This window comes from Vespa velutina, chromosome 17 (assembly GCF_912470025.1).
Source record: "Vespa velutina chromosome 17, iVesVel2.1, whole genome shotgun sequence".
In the NCBI taxonomy this organism is placed as follows: Eukaryota; Metazoa; Arthropoda; class Insecta; order Hymenoptera; family Vespidae; genus Vespa; species Vespa velutina.
In genome coordinates, this window is record NC_062204.1 from 4,219,773 (window position 1) to 4,240,769 (window position 20,997).

The following is a 20,997-nucleotide window of genomic DNA, read 5'->3' on the forward strand; positions in this document are numbered from 1 at the left end:
AACCACCGTTAGATTGCGTCTAAGAGTGTCGTCGAAACGCGCCAAACTCCCGAGCTCCGTTAGAAAACTTATTTATGTCTTTCTAGAAAGTCAAGTCCTTACGGATGTCAAACGAAGAAAGAAAATCTCACGCAGAATGTACGCTTGGAGTAATAAAAAGTATCGCGCGTTTCGCGAGTTGTCTCGAATACGAATACGAATACGCGATCGAGACGCGTGGCGCGGAGTAAATTATGCAAAGCGAAAGTACCTACGTAAGAAGTACGAGTTGCGCAAAACGTCGTAAGAAGAATACCACCGCTAACGTCGGCTTCTCGTAATGTCGCGTCCTGCCTTTGTGAAAATGCGAAAACGAATCTCCCTCTCTCTCCCTCTCTCTCTCTCTCTCACTCTCAAGCAATTCGACGAGTACAGAAGGGAGATAGATTGCTAAAAGATTGGGTAGACGAGAAGGACAACCGGACAAATTTATGCCCGCCGCGTATTCTCTCGCTTTCTAATTTATTTTTTCTTTCAAAGAAAATAAATACAAGAGAGAGGGAGAGACGGAGAGAGAAACATCGATCCATCTCACTCTCATGCTACTTTTCTCTCTCAGTCTCTGTTCTTTGCCTCGTCCATTTTGGAGGTACAAGAAGCTTCCGAATGAAAATCCGTCTATCTCGTTAGACGTTTCGACTCGTCGAAGCGAATCCTACGCTAATCCTCGCTTTTATACGATCAAATCTTTCGCTATTCAGCGACGTGATCTTCTTGAACGTTTAAAAGAGATCGCTCATTGATGCCGGTATCGTACGGTCTTCTTCTGCATGGCTCCGTTGTCTGAGTAAACATAAATAAAAATACCTGTCCACGGCTCGCTGTTTGTTTTTATTTTAAGACGGTGAATGATCGTTCGTAAGATCAAAATAAAAAAGAGTATGGATATGACACGAGCCTGTGAAATAATTAATTGAACGATCCAATAGAGAAAGCAATTTTCAGATTTAATATTCTTTCGATCGTTGGGACTTACCTAACTGTAAATTATAGTGTTCGAAAAATGATCCTGTTACATAAGCCGTCTTACCGTCTTGTATATACTATATATAACGTCTATTATCGCTAATCGTTATTGGTATTACTTACTTGCATTAAAATGAGTATACTTTGTTCGCCTCGCGTAGATCGATCGAAAGAGTAACGTTGTGATGTGCAAGTAGTACGAGTCAATGTTCGGATGAACGTCTAATTATCAATCCAATGTACGATCTCGTTCGATGGTACAAAATTTATTCTCGATAATAAGTGTAGGTGTATGCGAAACGTATTACATCGATCGACCGAATAAAAGGTAATTTATATCGGCAAACGGAATAAAACGCATCTGCTTCCGAGAGGCAGAGCGTGTAAAGCGTTGGTAACACGACGTATCGACAGCACGAGGGTGGGAATTTTGTTTAATTTTACGTTTTCCATACATATGCTACACGTTTCACTTTAACTTGTAAATTATGCGTTGTACGAAAAGTCGTTTTATATCAGAGTTACATTCGTAATATACGCTTCAAAATGCAACATACCAGAAACAATAAAGGTTAATAGATTTTATTTAACAATTTGATAGAAAAAAAGCTTCTATTTGTTTTAAGTATATTATTTTAGTAGGTATACAATGTAAAAGTTATTCAAAGCGTGCATGTTATCTGTCTCTCCTACATGTGTGTGTCGTTTTTGAAGGCATTTCGGTACATCGATAATGTTACCAAACGATATATATATATATATATATATATATATATATATATTTATTTATTTTAAATACTTTATAACTCGCACGTACGGTCTGTCGAAAAACAATAAACCTTTTTCGATAGCTCGATCGATTTATTTCTCTCGACACAAAATCTCGATAGTTACGTCAGTTTCGTAGATTTCGAGTCCAGTTTGGCTTTTGACGTATGCATGGCACGAACGTCGATCATAACTCATTACGTCCAAGATAATCGAACGATCATAAGACGATAACGGGAGTATCGATCGTCTATCGGTTATGGTAGAAACCGAGAGACGTACGAAACGGCTAACACGTATCGATTTCGTAAGGGAAACCTTCCAACCGGTTCCACGATCTTGGACGGATCGCTACTTCTTTCTTTTTTTTTTCGTCAGGTGGTCCAGCTTTCACTTATGAAAAAAATATATCTATATACATATATATATATATACATACACATACATACACACACACACACAGACATACTTCGTACTTTTGTCGACGACAAAGCGTATCAAAATTTCACGAAAAGTATCTCCCGCAGCGCGCGCTTTTAAAAAGAATGGCGTCCGGCCGACGCTTCGTGTGCCTCTATCGATTCGCTGCTGCGAGCCACGCTCGTCTCGCTGAAAGCCTCTTTCTCTTCTGCAAAAAACCTACCGAGCCCGTCTGTGATTTATTTCAAAACTATCACGGATTACCAACTTTGAAAAAGTTTTAAAAATCGATCAAATTATCTAACGCGCTGGACGCACCGTCTATAAATAACAAACGTGTAGATATATATATATATATATGTTCTTTTTTCTTTTCTTTTTTCTTTTCTTTTTTTTTTCAAAGAAAGCGATAAAGAAATAATAAAAGAGAATGAGAAAGGGAGAAAGAGAGCGCGGGACGATTTTCCCGTAATCGTGGACATTCTTATCCTCGTTCACCCCTGATAGGGTGGAAATCCGTAGCAGGGTGGAAGAAGTAACCGACGGGAAAAAGACAGAGAGAGAGAGAGAGAGAGAGAGAGAGATTAAGAGGGAGAAGGGAGACTAGGCACGGAAAGTGGAAGAAAAAAGCGAGTTGTAAAGGCGGAGGAAAGAACGAACGAACGAACGTTGGTGGCGGCAAAGAGGAAAGAGAAGTGAGAGGGGTGAGGACTGAAGAGGAGAAAAGAGGGCTCTGGAGGGTGGGTCGTTGCTGCCACTGGCTCGACCGCCGACTACTATTACTACTACTACTACTACTATTACTAGCATTACTACTACTACTACTAATACCTCTGCTGCTGCTGCTGCTGCTGCTGCTGCTGCTGCAGCTGCAGTTGCAGGAGGTTGCAGAGGTGGAGGAGGAGGAGGAGGGAGATGAGGAGAGAGAGAGAGAGAGAGAGAGAGAGAGAGAGAGAGGACGGAACGGAAGCGTGGGTTCGCAGATCGATAGCCGCGCGCGCCCGTGCAACCGAAGCCCATTTCGTGTCGCCGTCGCCGTCGCCGTCCTCGACGATGATGACGACTACGACGACTACGAGGCCGTGCAAAACGAGCTCGAGACGTCGAGAAACGTCGATATATTCGCACGTGCATCATTTCCGCATCGTCCCAAAGTGCGAAGAGCGGCTTGCCGAGCGAGCGACCGTGGGCGGAGCTTTTACGAACAATGACGATCGTTCTCCGGCCTCTCCGACAAATATCCGATGTCCTTTTCTTTTCCCCTTTTTATTTTTTCCATTTTTCTATATATTACTCCTCTTCTCTCCTAGCTTTTAGTTTTTATTTAATTTTTACTTCGATTACATACATACCTTTCTTTTTTCTCTCTTTTTCTTTCTTTCTTTCTTTTTTTTCTTTTTCTTTTTCTTTTTTACATTATGTAATATGTTTGTTCAATTTTGTTACGAGTAATCATAAATCAATTCAACTTTCTTTCGTTCTTTTATTTTCTTCTCTCTTCCACGATCTTGCGTCACCCACGTAAAAGCGAAACTTTCCTCCCCTCCTCCGCCCCCTCCCTCTCCTCCCGTCCTCGTGATTCGTGACGGGGAAATTAAACGCTCCTCTGTTTTCCTCGGCTATCTCTCTCGGCACCGAGTTTGAACGTGGTCGATCGTTCGCCTTAGAGAATCATCGATCCTATAGATGAAGTTTTTCTTCCAATTCTTAATGAATTTCTGCCTCTATAGGGAAAGAAAGAAAAAGAAAAAAAAAAAAAAAAAAAAAAAAAAAAAAAAAAAAAAAAGAAAAAAAAACAGAAAGAAAAAAAAAAGGAAAAAATCCTCTACGTTTCGCGCTCTGTCCTCGTTCGATATACTTTTAGGTATTCTCGTGGAAAAATTGGGAAAGTAGGGCAATGATTTTTTTGTACCACGTTCGAGATAAATTTTCGAAAAGTATCCGGCCGAGTTGGGCTTTTCGTTCGTTGGTTGCCGGCGGTGGCACGTTAAACGTTACACATGCACTTAATATACTCGACTCGAATTTAATTACACTAATGGTAAAAGCTTCCTCCCGACGATGAACGTATTATTTTTAGTGCCGTTTCACCGAAATGGAAACACGAAAAGAGAAATATGAAAAAATAAAAGTCTTCTTCCTATCTACGTAAGATATAAGCGTCAAGTTTGTCGCTAAAAATAGCGATTAAAAGGCAACGAAAAGTAGCGAGGCCTAAGCGAGCGCACGTTTCGCGGGTGTGGTCTCTCTCTCTCTCTCTCTCTCTCTCTCTCTCTTTCTCTCCTTTCGCTCTTGTACTCGCTCGCTTTGTGTACGTGTGCTTGCGCGCGCGCGTGTGTAACATCGGCCAAGAGATTCTAAGATCCTTCGTTGAGAAATTACGAGGATACGTACACGCGCCTGCCTGGCTGACGGGGTGAGCGTGAACCTCCTTAAAGCGAGATATCTCGATATCGCGAAAGCTTTTGTCGGAACGCGCGCGCGATACAATTTCACCTGCGATGATCCCACCTTCCCGAACAATTATAAACGATTTATCAACGATCCAATTTGTTCACTTGTTCTTTCCATTATTCGTCCGTATATTTCGAGGGAGAATCGTCGATAAAAAGAAAGCAAGGCAATTGTTAGCTAGCGCAAATTCGATCGGGAATCGAAATAGAGGCCTAGTCGATTTTTGAGTGCTATGCAAATTTTTGTCCATTGCCTTTGGAAAATTATTAATCGGTAAATTTTTTGTGGATATATCGTGGAACCGACATTCCGATAAGGGGACAGTCGCGTTTCGATCGGATGTAGGACAAGAATCGTAACTCGCTTGGCTCGTCATCGTCGTTACCAATTTAGCTGTATCCATTTGGATATACCACTAACTCCACTCGTCGCGAGCTCGAACGCACTGTCATTAGGCTGATTAGCGAGGAACTTGTAAATGATCGAAAACAAGGTAGGAGAGAACGAGTTGTGTATCGTATGAGACGCGTTTCGACTTTACGTTCGTGTACGTTATGTACATAAATTGTGTAGATAAAATTTGAACTCGGAAAGGTGTAAAAAGAGAAGTTGATGGAAGGCACGAAGAGAACCGAAACGATCGATGCCGAGGAACGATGGAGCGAATGAAAGTTCGTCACTTTATTGACTCACCGTTTAAAATCACGACACGTAACTCGATGCAGCTCGTGAAAGTGAAACTCGTCGTCGTCGTCGTCGTCGTCGTCGTCGTCGTCGTCGTCGTCGTCGTCGTCGTCGTCGTTTTCAACGTGGTGGCTCTTTGCCTGTTTATAATTATACGCGAATCCACGGCCAAGAAAAATACTTTAATTTGCTAACAAAAAAGAGTCGTCATCGTCGTAGTCGTCGTCGACGCAGCCTGAGAAAAATTGCAACACTCCATGGCTTTGTTCTGCGACGTATTAAGAATCGTCCGATCGTTTTGATCGCGACCCTATCTATTCTTTCTTTCTTTCTTTCTTTCTTTCTATGTTTTCTGTATTACGAAAGAAAGACCAAGAACCTCGAGGTAAGGTCGTGCTCGTGCGAACGTACGAAAAAATTTCATGACAGAACTCGAAGAGAGCCGTGTCGATTGCCTCGACGAGAGAAAGAGAAGGGGGAGGGACTCGACCGCACTGTGTTATGCAACCGGAGACAAGGTGCGTGTATGGCATTTTTGAGCACCCGCTGTTTCTCTCTCTCTCTCTCTCTCTCTCTCTCTCTCTCTCTGTCTCTCTCTCTCCTTCCTTCGCTTTCCTCCGTCTATTTCCAGGAGTTTTGTTCGCGCAATCCGTGATCTACGGTAGCTCTTATAAAGCGTCAACGATAAAACTCCTGAGAAAGTTATTTAACGCGCTAACAACGATCTTTACATATTTCCAATCGATCGGTGATCGTCGGATCTCTCTCCATTTGTACCCTAAGTTACACGTAAAAATGTCTTTCTGTGAAATAAAACGTACGTTTGTTTTTTAATGGCGTTATGAAACGGAAAATAAAGGATAAATTTGATTTATCGTTCGGATCTTTTTCGACTATTACGATTAAAATGTACAACGAGGAAAGTATTATACCATCTGTGCCATGTATCAAACTATTCGACGCATTCGGAATCGTACCTACGCGAAGCTTAAAAAGGAAACGGCAAACGTATTTGAGAGAATAATGGAACGAACGTAATTACGAGTGGCGCAGATATCGTCGAGCATTTCGTTCGCGGAAACGGGATACGCTCTTCTTGGATTGGGTCAAATCAGGGGAAAGGCACAAGGACGGTCGATTCGCGTCGATCGACGGATTTCCAGACGATCGATCTTCGACTTTGCGATTGATTCCTCTCTTTTCTCTTTCATTTATTCTACTTCGTTTTCCACCAATAAAACTACGAAATTGGCCCGACCTTTGCAGCGCACGCTTTGCAATATTTAAACGCGGCGAGATCAATGTGAATGAACGTAGCGTTATTTCTTTCGAACGATTACTAACACGTGCCTTCGTCTAAATATCCTTTCGCCGTACAATTATATCAATAATCGTTCGCAAGATTCTTTGTTATCTTACAAAAAGTAAGATTTTTTTTCTCGACGAACAATCGTTTCGCATTTAAAAGTTCTAAAAACTTTTCTTTTAGTCGCTATCGAGAAGAGCTAGGCAGGAGAGCCATTGTAGTCATCGACTACAACGTTATTTCTACGATCGTGCATCGCATTATTCTACGTGATCGTCGGACATTACGAATGCATAGTCAGCTTCGTTGCGCCGTATTCGCGACGTCCAACTCACGATGCGTCGTCTGACATTAAAATATTTCACTTGGGAAATGAATAAATAAATAAATAAAAAAGATAAACAACGTGTTTCTTTCACGGGAGGATGGTACTACGATCCTTTTTCTCTAGCGATCGCTCTAATTCGTTTATTTGGACGAAAGTTTGAAGAAAGAAGGAAGGAGAGAGAGAGAGGTGGTGGGGGAGGGGTAAAGAACAGGGGAGGAGAGAAGGATGCAGGCGCCAGTGGAAGACGAGCATAGACGCGAGCTTGGAACATTGCGTAAGACCGTCGACGAGTTGGCTGGCTGACTGGCTGGCTGGTTGGCTGGCTGGCTGGCAAGTCCATCTCTTCGCTTTAGAACGCGAGCACTATTCAACCGACGATCATTAGTATCGCGAATACTATATCGCGGATTGAGAGCCGTACTGCCCCACTAAACGATCGATCGATCATTTCGCATCTTCGCCGTACTCTTATCTCGCAATACGACTTCTACTACGATGCGAACGTGCCATTAGCGCGTTGACTGGTCAAATAAACTTCGACACGACGTGTCTTTCCTCTCTTTCTCTCTAAGAGAGATCATATCTATACATAGTACGTATATATACATTTGGAGGTAGGTAAAACGGTAGACTGGTTACAAGTGGCTGTTTAAGAGGATAGAAAAGCCGCCAATTTTCCTTGGAGAAAATCGGCAAAGTCGTAAATCGCCTTCTTAAAGAGACGTATTTACTTAATTCCTACGTTCCCATTCTTCCAAGTGGGTATTATCGTGGCAAAAGCAATGAACCGAATCGGAACAAAGCGCTCGGCTATAACTTCTATAAAGTTGGAAGTTCCGTGCGAGGGATCGAAGAGGGTGGAAACATTACTAGTCGTACGGCAACGCGGACAGTCGGAGAAGAAGAAGGAGGGCACCAACTCGTCGGAGTAGCAGAAGGGGAGGGGAAGGTAGAGGAGAGAGAGGGAGAGAGAGAGAGAGAGAGAAATCGATCGGGACGATGTGTTTACTCGCTTGGCGCACCGCACCGCACCGCACCGCGCACCGCACCATGTCTGACTCGCCGCGTCGTTGCGATTTCGCGCTCGAGTACGCGAACTTCGCGCGTCTCTCGCCTTTTACGTAGCGTGCCTCTTTACGAGCTTCGCGAAAGAGAGATGACGACGATGGAATGGAAGGAAAAAAAAAAAAAAGAAAGAGAAGGAGAGTCCGTTTATGCAATAGTCACTCGAGCGAGTGCGACGGACGGATACCAACGACGTTTATTTACGTCTTTACGATGACCAACCGCGACTCGATATTATCGCTTTTCATTCTGTTCTTTTCGGATCACGATCAAGGAACAAAGAAACATTTTTATCCAACTACTACGTAAGATGATGCTCGGTGAGTAAGTTCGATACGAGTTACGGTGGCGGCGGCGGCGGCGGCGGCGGCGGCGGCGGCGGCGATGATGGCGAAACGATAAAAAGTCTAGGAGCAGAACCTTGTCCGAAGCTTTCTCGTGACTTGTTAAAAGTTTTTCCTCTCCGCACAACGGATTGTTTCTCTTGAGCAACACGCCCGTACGCTTCTGTCGTATCGTAATCCGTCACGAGGACCGCCACGAGGTGAATGAAAATCATCCAAAGAAACGATCCTTGATTACCCTTCCCATACAAAGATCGCGAATAGTATGCTCGTACGTAATGATCGTGCCAAGCGTACTAGTACCAACCTACTATCTACTTCATGATTAATCAACTCGACATTTTCATCGTCAAATTTTCACCGTAATGGACCCTGACAAGAATCCATCCATCCATCCATCCATCCAACCAACCAACCAACCAACCAACCAATTCATCCATCCATCCACTCGAGCGACTTCGTTCCGAACGTCTCGAGTATGCCTTTACCTTCAAACTTTACATTTTGGGGATGAAGCCTGGCGTCGTACTTTTGCATTTAAAAGTCATACCTCGTCTCGAATAGCAGAAGCACAGAAATATAGAACGCGAAAGTTCTCTCAACCATTTTCAAACGCGGAACTCTCACGAGTCTTGCGTTCGTCCTCACCAATAGATATTTATGCAAAGTGACGTATGTACCGGTAACAACTTATTAAAGCAGCGCGTCGAGCCGTGGCGTCGATCAACTGCCCGGACGACGACAGAACGATCGAATTCGAAGCGAAATCGAGATCCAAAAATTCGAGATAGACGATAACGAAAGCACGTCCTTCTCAAATCCATATCGAGAAAGAGGATCGCTCGAGAGAGGGTTGAAAGAAAATAGAAAAGATCGAGGATATTCTTGTTGAAAAGAAATTGAAAGATAGATAGATAGAGAGAGAGACAGAGAGAGAGAGAGAGAGAGAGAGAGAGAGAGAGAGAGAGAGAGAGAGAGAGAGAGAGAGAGAGAGAGAGAGAGAGAGAGAGAGAGAGAAAGATAGAGAAACGTTTCGATTGGGAACCACTGCGCTGGCAGCCTTGGCTGAAGTTGTCGAACCCGCGACCCAGTTACACGCGCGGCTCAACACAAGCGAAGCCTCTCACCCACACCTCTCGGAGGTGCATGCACTGTGCAGTGCGCGCCGATGCGCGCACTCCCCTTCTTCCCTCCTCCCTTCCTCCTCTTCTTTATCCCTCCCTCTTATTCTCTCTCACTCCCTTCCCTTCCGTCCACGCGCTCCCACCGTCACTCTTCCCTCTCGATCCTCCTCCTCTCGTCCTCCTCGCCGACATACGCACTATCGCCGTCTTCGTATCCTCTCCTCACCTCTCCTCTCCACTCCACTCCACTCCACTCCACTCCTCTCTTCTCTTCTTCTTCTCCCTTTCTCTCCTTCCACGACTTTCCACCGACTTTCGTCCTCATCTTCTTCACCGGCTTTCGTTGCTAAGCGTGTCGTAGATTACGAACGATTACGATCCGCAGACTTTCCAATGATTTTTATGCTTTCGACGGTCACCAGACCTTCCTTCAGATGCAGAGAGAGAGAGACAGAGAGAGAGAGAGAGAGAGAGAGAAAGGAGGCTAAGGGTTGTCCGAAGATAAAGATCTCGTTCGCGTAAAAGCTTCGTTCTATCGCGTGGATCTCAGAAGATTTCTCTCTCTCTCTTTCTCTCTCTCTGTGTCTCTCTGACTCTTTCCATCTTATTGGTTATTTATAACGCATCGACGAATGCACGATCCGGCGTCATTCCAACAAGGCGATGAATCGTACGCTTCCATTGATATTCACGAAATTTACAGTTTCCCTCTGTACTATATTTAGAGAGATAAAGATAGAGATAGAGAGAGAGAGAGAGAGAGAGAGAGAGAAAGAGAGTATGTGGTAACGAGTTAAGTGGTGCACGCGATACGATCCTAGAGTACGGAGAGTGTTCGAAATAACGGGACGAGGTGCAATGTAGAAACCGTCCTCCTCTTCGTCGTGTTTACACTCCAATGAGCGAATCGCGAAACGAGTGGAAGAGAGATGGGAAAGGGAGAAAGAAGCGCGTGTACTCGATTAACGGATAAATAAGCGGATGGGGAATGGAGTGCATAAGAGGCAACGATGTCCAAGTAAACAACCGACCTAACGAGAAGCGGTATTTCTTGTACCATTACAACTTAAAATTTATAAACGATGATAACAAGAATAATATTAATGCCATGTAAAATTGCGTTGAGAATTGTTCGAAGAAAGAGAAAAAAGAGAGAGAAAAAAGAAAAGAAAGAAATAAAAGAAGAAATATATAAAACGGCATAGAATCATTCGTAGAAAGGTTCTTTTAAGCAAGAAGTAGATGCGAAACGCGTTCGTCCGACTCGTCCTCGCTAATTCTACGATGCGAGCTGGAATCGGTCTATTTCGAGAGAATCAATAAAAGCCGCGCGGCACGGCGCGCACGGCTTTGCTTTCACCCGCGAGTCAAACTTTTACTAGAACGTCGCACCGAGACGACTTCCTTCTATCGGTTCTCCGAGAGGAGAGTCAATGCCTGCCGAGCGTTATCTCACCGAGTACGGCGCGTTACGCGTTACTCAATATTATTATTAATACAAGAGAGAAAGAAAGAGAGAGAGAGAGAGAGAGAGAGAGAGAGAGAGAGAGAGAGAGATGAGAATGTGGAGCAGTCGTAGTGACGTAATTCCGATTTGAAGAAGCTGGGATGATTTATCGATCGAAAAAGGGGCTTTGCCGTTTCCTCGTTGTAACAAGGAGCTTCCTGAATCTTTCGAGAATCGAAAAATGAATTAGAATTAAGATTAAAAGAGATTTCATTGTTTAAAACAAAATGATATATTTTCTCATGAAAATAAATCTTACGAAAAACTACTCTACTTTCACGTTCCTTACCGGAAGTTAAGTTTTTCTCTCCGAAAAGAATCAAGACTTTGAAACGAGCAAAAAAGGATATTTATCTGAAAGTTCGAACGTATCGCATAGCTAACAAACCAACCAGCCAGCAAACTTCTCATGGATGTGGCGTGTCATACGCTTCGTTAGTTATGTTCGCGACTCCGTCGATGGAATCGACCGTGAACGAAAAGGAAAAAAAGAGGGAGATAATAAAAAAGAAGGAGAAAAAGGCAGAGAGAGAGAGAGAGAGAGAGAGAGAGAGAGAGAAGAAGCAAGCGAGACTCGTTACACGGATTGGCGAAGCGGCAGCACTCGCAAAGTGTATGCGCGTACGGATTAGCGTGCGGTTCTTGACCGTAACAAATTACAGGCACGATGCTAAATTGCCGATGTGTCGTTACGTGAAACGTTACGACACACACGGCCACCGTCGTCGGTAAGATAATAAGAAAAGTTTGTTCGAACGGCTGTACTCGTCGAAGGGGGACCTCCTTTTCTCTTTCGCATACACTGTTTTCCCGATGCAATAAAATATAAAAGAAAGAGAAAGAGAGGGATAGCAGTCGCGTGCGAAGCGTAGGTGGACTAGGTATGTGAGCGTCAGATACGTGAGAAAAGTCGTAGGCGAGTGAGCGAAGGAGCGAGCGACGAGCTCGATGTTATATCGCCCGTCGCGTAATCTCTAACGACGCTATACTTCACGTGCGATCCTACTCGCACGATCGCACGACTTTTGCGAGACTCAGCCAACACGATATTAACTATATCGGCTATAAAGACGATTAGAATCATTACGATATCCTACGAGTTTCTATAATCTTCTCTTTCTTTTTTTCTTTTTTTTTTTTTTTTCTTCTTTTTTTATTTCTTTTTTCCCCCCTTTTTTATGTTCTATCATAATCGATGATCGCGTTATGCTTCCATCTGAAAGTTTATCATGCGACCTACGACGTTCGTACTATAGGCAAGGGAAAACTAGTACGCGAGGGTATAAAACGAGAGCCACGTAATTAAATATGTAGAAAGGGAAAGAGAAGACGAAGAAGGAGGAGGAGGACGGCGTCGAAGCCAACGAGAAGGAATCCGAAGCATTTTTCTCGATGTTCGTGACGCTTCATGCGGCGTCATAAGAAAATTCCAAATATATCATATATATATAAAGGGTAACGCAATAATTACGATCATGGGTATATAAAAATGTTAGCATCTCGTTGACGTAACCCTAAAGAATGAAGAAATTTTGAAAAATATATTTTTCGCGATGATTCAAAGAGAGATTTCGAGAACCGTTTATGGGATCAGCTTTTCATAGCCATCGTAAGTATAAACGTATGCTATGCGGCGTGCCGCTTGGACGATGATTTCAAAGGGGCACAGGAGTTTACGTTATTGCGTACAAGAACGTGCACGGAATAAGAAATTGGCCAAGGGACTGCGACACGAACAGAGAGAGAGAGAGAGAGAGAGAGAGAGAGAGAGAGAGAGAAATGTGCGCGCGCTTGTGTATATATATATATATATATATAATTCGTGGGATCTTTTGTGGGATCGAGATTCTTCGTCAATTTCGTATGATCCGACGATAGCGATTTCTTGCGAAATATTTGAACCGTCGATGACGAATATAACCACCATTTTCCCCGTCCCGCAAAGATAAGAGAACGTATAATAGCGAACGAAGCAGTCGGAAGCGCTTCTTAGGTATTGCGCAAAATATTACTCGAAAATGGAAGATCCATTATTCTTCGTGTGCTCGGTAGACGAAGGTAAAGAAGAAAAGGATACACCGATAAAGAACTTACGAATGATCATCCATGTGGCGAAACAAGTGCCAAGTTTTAGACACCTTTTCATGACCCTCCGTTTGTTTTTTCCTTCGAGGATAATATCTAGACCAATAGGTGGATATGAATCGTTACCCGTCTACGACGATAATTCTCGAAAAAGAAAAAGATCGGCAGGTGTTTCCAATCGAGTTTTTTCCGTTAAAACATTTTTCGAAATAACTACGACACGCTCATCTACATAGATACATAAGCGCGATACACCAGGCATAGTTCATCGAACGTTCTAAATAAGCACTCGTAAGCTCTAGCACACCGTGGCAGCCCTACAGATGTGCATTTATATCTTCGCATTAAAGAATGACCGAGCAGGATTTCGACATCGATAGGATGTCGCAGACAAGAGACGTGCTTCTCGATCGATCGATCGTTCTTCGACGAAACGAGGCGACGTTTCGTTAGAGACCTTTCGAATATATGTATATATATATATATATATACCAGGAAGTGGATAGGACACATCACGGTGGACGAGCACACGTCGTATTTTCGCAAACTTATCGGTTTCCGGTAATAATAATCGGTCACAATCGATCGTTCGATTCGCGTCCAACGGCGACGTTGATATGAATTTTCTAACGTTTTAACCCACGGGAGAAGGAAATCGATGGCGCTCCTCGATATAATCGATGTAGAATTTTTCATCGAGGCTTTTCCTTGCTCTTACGATTTTATCGATCCTTCCACGATGCGATCCGAGAGACGTATAAATTATTGATAAAACATTCGCCACGGCGTCTACCTTCAATCGGAGATTATTATTCAGCTTTACGATCTAAGTCAAACGATAGAGAGAAAGAAAAAGGTTAAAGAAAGATATCTACTGGTTTTGCGGCATCGCGATTCCGTCTCGAGTGGGAGAGGGGAGGGAGGGAGAGAGAATGTAACGACGTTTATATTGCTACGGCCACTCGATATTTATATGCTCAATCGCATTAGCTTTACTCTAATTTTATATTTAAAGCCTCTTCCATTCGGTCTCGCGACTCGAATTCGTTTCATTGATCGAATCTCTCTTCGGGATTAAAGTTCGCTTCGTGCGATACGAGAATCAGATTAAGGATTAAGAAGACAGCCGGCGATTTAAATGCCACTAACAGGATTATTAACATAAGAATAATTAACTCTACCGATTTTCAAACGTACATACCTTACTTCTGTGCCTGTTGCTCAAGGAAGAGAAAAAAAGAAAAAGAAAAAAAAAAGAAGAAAGAAAAAGAAAATCATCGATGACCTGTACGTATGCATTTATGTAGGTATTATCGAATATTCGATTTAAATGTATGCCTGCGCGAGAAGCGTACGAACGAAATGCACGTGGTCGTCGCATCGATGCGGGCGTGCTTTCTAAATTTCACCACGCGTGGTTTGCGTGCGTGCGTGCGTGCGTGCGTGCGTGCGTGCGTGCGTGCGTGCATTGTTCCTCAAGGATAGTCGCGTCGATCAAGTACGCCTGTCGAGAGATAGGGAGACAGAGTTTCGTCAACGCAATATAACATGACGCTTTTCGATGATTCGAAAGCTCTCCAAAGTACACAAACCATCTACTATTAACGAGCGATAATAGATCGAGAAAATTATACTGTTCGCTTCTTGCGAAGCACGTTACGAAATGCACTCGAGAAGATGAACGCTCAAGAGTATCCTCTCGGAAATCTCTCGTTATACTTTCTTGTCGTTTTCGAAGAAATCCGGAAAAAATCCTCCCGTCGAACTTGTGTTCTTGGTTAAAATAACCGGCGATAGAGTGACGCTTTCCAATGTACGATTCGATTCGTTCGCGGAAATTTCACACTCCATCGAGAAATGTCGTTTTTATCACATCGATCGAGATAAACACGGCGTTCGACACAGTCTAATGTGCGAATCGATTTCCCTTACCGGTAGACTAAATGCGACGATTATTATGCGACTCCGTAAGAGGAAAATTCTAATTGCTACGAAACAATCTCTTCGAAACGAAAGACCGAAGACCGAGAGTTATCTTTGTTATCCTGATTATGATCAAGTATAGACGATGACGATAACACGCTTGACGTTATTGCGATTTTAATGAGTAATTTTAACACGACCGTTAAACGTTTACTACGACACACCGCGGTCATCCGTGACCGGGGTACCTATCTATACTATGCCGTTAACACGTCGATGTGGACGATCATCCGGACGGCGTTGACCGATAATTCAATGAAGGTTCTTTTCCAATAAAAAAAAAAAGCACGTAAGAAGAGAACGAAATTGCCATTACGTGTTCGCAGGTGCACCTGTCGTCCTCCGCGTATGGCTCGGTTAAACATAAACAATGCTCGTGCGTCATGCTGCTTGTGCCGGTATACGCGAGTCTTGGAACGTCCAATGGTACCTACCTACCTACCTACCTACCTACCTACCTACCTACCTACCTACCTACTTATATATCTATCTATTGCAACTTTCAAACTGGTTTTCTTTCGACCGATCGCCAGAACCGTCGATCGTACCCTATTTCAATCATTCCAAAATGATACATCTTAATTCTTTAAGACTCGTCCAACTATAATTCGTACCTTTATGGACGTACTCGGATGTTAACTGATGATTAACGTCGTAGCGAGAAAATGAAGTAAGCCTTGCAAAATACAAAGTTACATGGCATTATAAAGGGTTAAACGATTTTAAGAAGATAGCGTTGCAGCGTTAGCGCGCGCGCGCGCGCGAGAGGTCTTTGTAAACCTCGTTGAAAGATCAAAGAAAAGAGGAGAAGGAAGAAGCAGCAACGGCGGCAGCAGCAGCAGCAGCAGAGTATAAGAAGAGGAGGAGGAGGACGAGGAGGAGGAGGAAGAAGAAGAAGAAGAAGAAGAAGTGGGAGGAGGAGAAGGAGGAGAAAAAGTAGAAAAAGATAAAGGCGTGGAGAGGAGAGAAGGATCGCGCGCGCGCGCTCGTGTACGAAGCGACGCGCACGAAGCGAGTGGCGCGAGTGGCGAGCGATGTGGGTCAACCGCGAGGCGACCACGAGAGTCCCCGAGGGTCGACGAGAATCGGCGAGGACTGCCGAACGGCAATCACGTTGCGCGCATCTGGGTCAGCGGCGTCAGCGGCGTCCTGGCGCAGGCGCACCAAACTCCCTCGGTCGTTCACCGTCCGACCAAGTTACTAACCTTCCGGCACCAGCTTGCCGCTAACTTCTCTCTCTTTCTCGCACGATCCCTCCTCGTATTGACCGCCGGAAAAACGTTGACTTTTCGCACGCGAGACCACTGTCTAAGGGGGTGCTTTTTCATTCTTGCGACTTTTCCTTCATTCTGTTGACGAAAAGAAAATCCTATTTTTTGTCACGTCGGGGAATCTTCTCCTCGAAGCTTCTCTACCAACCCTTTCAACCTCTCTCTCTCTCTCTCTCGCGCGCGAGCGCGCGCGCGCCCGCGTTTCTCGAAAAAGGTGGCTCCCTCCTCTTGGCGGGACCTTTTCGTGCTATTCGCGTCGCACGCGGCCCAATTTGAAAAATCCTTTCGAATGCCTAACGATCTTGGCATCGATCGTTCGATCGTCTGAGACCGAAGCTATCGATGAGAAGAACGAAGAGGACGAAGAAGGTGGGAGAGGAAAAGGTGGAGTGTAGGCAGGCTTACCCTCAGATGTCGCAAGTATTAGCACATTGTGAGGGTTTCGCTTAAGGAAACTGTAACGGTCATTCTTGTCTGCCACACTCGAGCAAAACTCCTTCGCAGTTGCGCACTCTACGATGACGTGCCTTTAACGCCGTTTTGCATCTTTGCCCGCGACGTCTCTACGACCCTGTGTTACGTAAGCTCCACTCGCGATTCGCTCTTCGTTCACCGGAATAAAAGCTTCCCCACTCTAGCAACCCCTAACTCCTCGACGCCTCTTTCATCCTCTTTTTCATCCTCTCTTTCATCCGACAGACCCAACTCTCTCGTCCACATCGGACGCGCAAAAGCGTGGAAGGAGGACGACGATCCTATCTCCGTCCTTTTCGTCGATCTTTTTCGATTTACTCTTTACTAGGATTCGAGATCTTTACTTGCGACAAAAAAGAAAAAGAAAAAAGAGAGAAAAAAGGAAAAAAAAAAAAAAAAAGAAAAAAAAGAAGAAAAAGAGATCCTTTCGCCTTCTCCGCGAAAAGGGTTCCGTCGGAATCTATTATTCACTCGCCCCATATTTCTTCCCCATTACGCAACTGCTGGCTATAAATATACGCGGCGCGCTTCGATCGTTAGGGGTGCGTCGACGTCGTCTTTCTGTAATTTCAATCCGCATACTCGCGAAGCTCGCTGACTATACGTACTCTCTTTAACCTACCAACGAACGACGAGTCTTGTTTTTCTTTTCTTTTCTTTTCTTTTTTTTTCTTTTTTCTTTTCTTTTTAATACACGAACGAGATATTTCCCCTCGTCGATCGTTCGAAAGATCGAAGAAATCAAAGAATGATCCATCTTCGCACCGATCAATTTCTACCGGTCTCTGACCTACATTCGTTGCCGCCGCAGGAAGAGAAAAAGTGAGATATTACGTAAACGGTCGGACGAAGCCGGAAAGGGAAAGAGACCGGAAAGAGAAGTCGCGAGGGAACAACAAACACTTTGATTTTCTTCATCTCCTTCGAGCTTCTAAACTCGTTTTACTAGCCGGATTTAAAAAAAAGCAGGATCAGTTACCGCTATTAACAATATGTAACGCAAAGAAAATCAATTGACGAAATACATTTTGATTCTCGAGAACCAAGGCCAATGTCTTCGTTATCGCGGGATTTAAATCCGCAAAGTTAAATTTGCACGACGTTCTTCGGCATTACGCGCATTCGTGGTAGTTAAAGTTCTTGCGGGAAGTTAGCTGCGTCGATGCGGCGTACCGACGACCTCAGCGATTACGCCGTCATTTCGGTCGGACAAGAAACTTTGAAAAGAGGAAGAAACTTTGAGACAAGCGGCAAGAGTACCGAGGCGAGGTCGGGAAGCATCGATCCTGAAAATAGGAAAATATACGAGAAAAAAGAAAGCGTGCTATGAACGAGTACCGTTAATTACATAAATAATGTAAGATGCAATTAATCTGAGAGCAATTAAAATCTCTGAGCCCTATTTTTTGATTTTACGAGCAAAGAACGACGTGTCTTTCATAATTATTCTTAAAATATCCATTCTAATATGATACTGCGATGGTTCTCGTCCGTCTCGATCGATCCTTACCTACTTTAATGCATTCTCTAACCAGATATAGTGTGTCAGAATCGTATAGTTAATTCACGTTAAATATGAAACGGAACCGATCGGAATCAAAAGAAATCCATATTTGTCACATTTCCTATATATTATGCTTCGGCCTAGGGACACTTAAAAATCGAAATTTTTTCCGACTACCTAAACGAATTACGCGTTACTACGTAAGACCGCATTCCAATCTCGGAGCGACCTTATCTTTCAACGGTCGTTTCCACGCAACGAGCTCGTTAGCGTCGATGCTTTCTTTCCCTTCGCTCCCTATCTCTCTCTCTCTCTCTCTCTCTCTCTCTCTTTTATTTACTCTATCTATCCATCCATCGGTCCGCTATCTCTTCGAGTTCTCCGACGAATTCCAAAGAAAAAAGAGAAAGAGGGAGAGATGGTCTTTAGCGTCGTCGTACATACGTTTGGGTTGTCGACGATGAACTGCAATCGCAAGGGGGACATATCGTCGTGCGATTATTTATTTGCGAAACGTATTTATAGAGTATTACGCGGCGCAGGTTGGCAACCTCGTGCACGGTTATGCAATAAATGAGAGAAGGAGCGAAAGGGACACGACGGTTACCGTGTACCGTAGAGGAAGGCCGAAGGGGAAAGAGGGCGGCCGGGGGAAATGGAGGGGAGAGAGAACTCGAGAAACGACAGTGAGCGAACGAACGAACGAACGAACGAACGAACGAACGAACAAACGAACGAATGAGCGAACGAACGAGCGAGCGAGCGAGCGAGCGAGGAAACGAATGAAGAAACAATGACGAGGAGAGATTCGTCGAAAGAGAAAGATAGAGATAGATATAGAGATAGGGACAGAGAAAGAGAGAGAGATAAGAGAGAGGGAGGGTCGAGCGAATCGGGAAGGAGAGGAGAAGAATGCTTCTCGAGGAACGAAGGGTGGGGAGTATACACGCGTGTCCGAGAGAAAGAAAACGTCTCCGTGGCTGCTACCGAGGACGGTCCGCCCGCTGAAATAAGAGGAAAATATATACGAGAGAGAAAGAGAGAGCTATGTGCGCGAGGCAACGATGGAGAGAGAGAGAGAGAGAGAGAGAGAGAGAGAGAGAGAGAGAGAGAGAGAGAGATGGGGAAGGGAGGAAAACTTGGCGATCTATGCAAGGACAGAGCAACAAAGTTGCACCGAAAGGGTGGGGTTTACCATTCCGAAGAACGTGCGTGCGATCGACGAGAGCTTGAGAGAATAGTAGTAGAGTGGAAGGGGGAAGGAAGGGAGAGGGGAAATCTCGATGCACCAAGACGATACGAGATAATGACGTCAGCGGGAAAAGCGTACGATGCGCTCGAATTTGTACTCGTAAAATATAAACGATCATTTTGCGCTCTCCTATGCGCGTGTTATCGTCGTCGCATGCGTAATACCACGAGTATTTTCGTGGGCGAGAGAACGGAGAAGATGAAGAAAAAAAAAAAAAGGGACATAAAACTCTCGAGGAAAAAAAGTTCTCTTTTCTTTTATTTTCTTTTCTCTCTGAGATGCGACTTTTCTTTTTCTAAGAGAGAGAAAAGGGAAGTCTTCGTTTTTAATCTTAATCGTCGTTTAATCGTGTCTTCGAGAATCAGGTCGCACAGATAACTACACTGATAATCGATATTATCGGACGAAGGATGACACGAGATAAAAAGAAAAGAGAGAGCTATGCTTTTCTTTAGAGCGCTTACGAACAATCGCGAGCATTGAATCGTTAAAAGTACCCTTTACGTACGTTTATAAGACTTTTCTCGCCTATCGTTTTCGACGTATCGAGATACAGTCTGATCTTACACGCTCCGTGATCAATCGCAATTTTTAACGAATCATATTCTTTCTATCCCAAGAGTAGACCGAAGCAATGTATCTTGATACCAACAAATTCAAATATTCTATTCCTTGATTCTCCCTCGATGCGAAAAAAATTCTAGCGAGGATAATCTCTCTCTCTCCCCCCGTCATTCTCTTATCTATCTCTCTAGCGCGCGCGTATCCAAGTGGATTTAGAAAGAAAAGAGGAAAAAAGAAATGGAAATGCAGCTAAAAGCCGAGACACATCCGTGAACTCGTAGTATCCCCCTTATAAATGGTACGTTCGTTCACGAAGGAAACACGATACGCTCTCGTGCATTCGGCCCCTGGCGTTGCCCTTAACCAGCCGCGTTAATAAAGTTAACGCGTGTCGTAGGAGCAACGGCAGAAGCAGGAGCAGAAGCAGCGAGTGGTAGTAGGCCGCGAGACGATCAGAAAGCGCGCGCCTCGCGAGTTCGTATTCGGTGGCACGATTCTTCGTGCTTCTTCGTTAAGAGTCGGTATGCTCTCGGTAAAGTTCGACGGTGTTCGGGAGAAGTTCGGTTTGTAACCAAAGAAGAGAAGTGGGGTGCTCGATTACCGAGTGCGCGCTGTGCGAGTGCTGGCAGAGGGTAGGAGGAGGGATTGGTGAGGGAGGGATGGGGGGGGGGGGAGGTGGTTGTAAGAGTGACGGTGCGTCGAGAACGACTGTTGCGGGAGGGTCGGAGGGATGAGGGACGGAGGGCGGAGGGGGGGGGGGGAGCGAAGGGTGAGGCAGCACTCGGCCATCATCGGCGGAGGCGCGCACAGTTCAGTGACCTGCCTTGGCGTCGGTGGGGCAGCGGCCTGAGGGGCAGCG

The 20,997-nt window shown here is 44.5% G+C and overlaps 2 protein-coding genes and 1 long non-coding RNA gene across 5 annotated transcripts in view; 2 read left to right on the forward strand and 1 right to left on the reverse strand.

Annotated features, from left to right (window-relative positions):
- LOC124955205 (dynactin subunit 6) overlaps positions 1-20,997 on the forward strand; it is a 73,924-nt gene that overhangs the window by 33,133 nt on the left and 19,794 nt on the right. The gene's annotated exons all lie outside the window — the stretch shown is intronic.
- LOC124955184 (probable nuclear hormone receptor HR3) overlaps positions 1-20,997 on the forward strand; it is a 72,459-nt gene that overhangs the window by 33,133 nt on the left and 18,329 nt on the right. The gene's annotated exons all lie outside the window — the stretch shown is intronic.
- The window catches only part of LOC124955211, a 58,842-nt gene that overhangs the window by 17,598 nt on the left and 20,247 nt on the right, over positions 1-20,997 (reverse strand). The gene's annotated exons all lie outside the window — the stretch shown is intronic.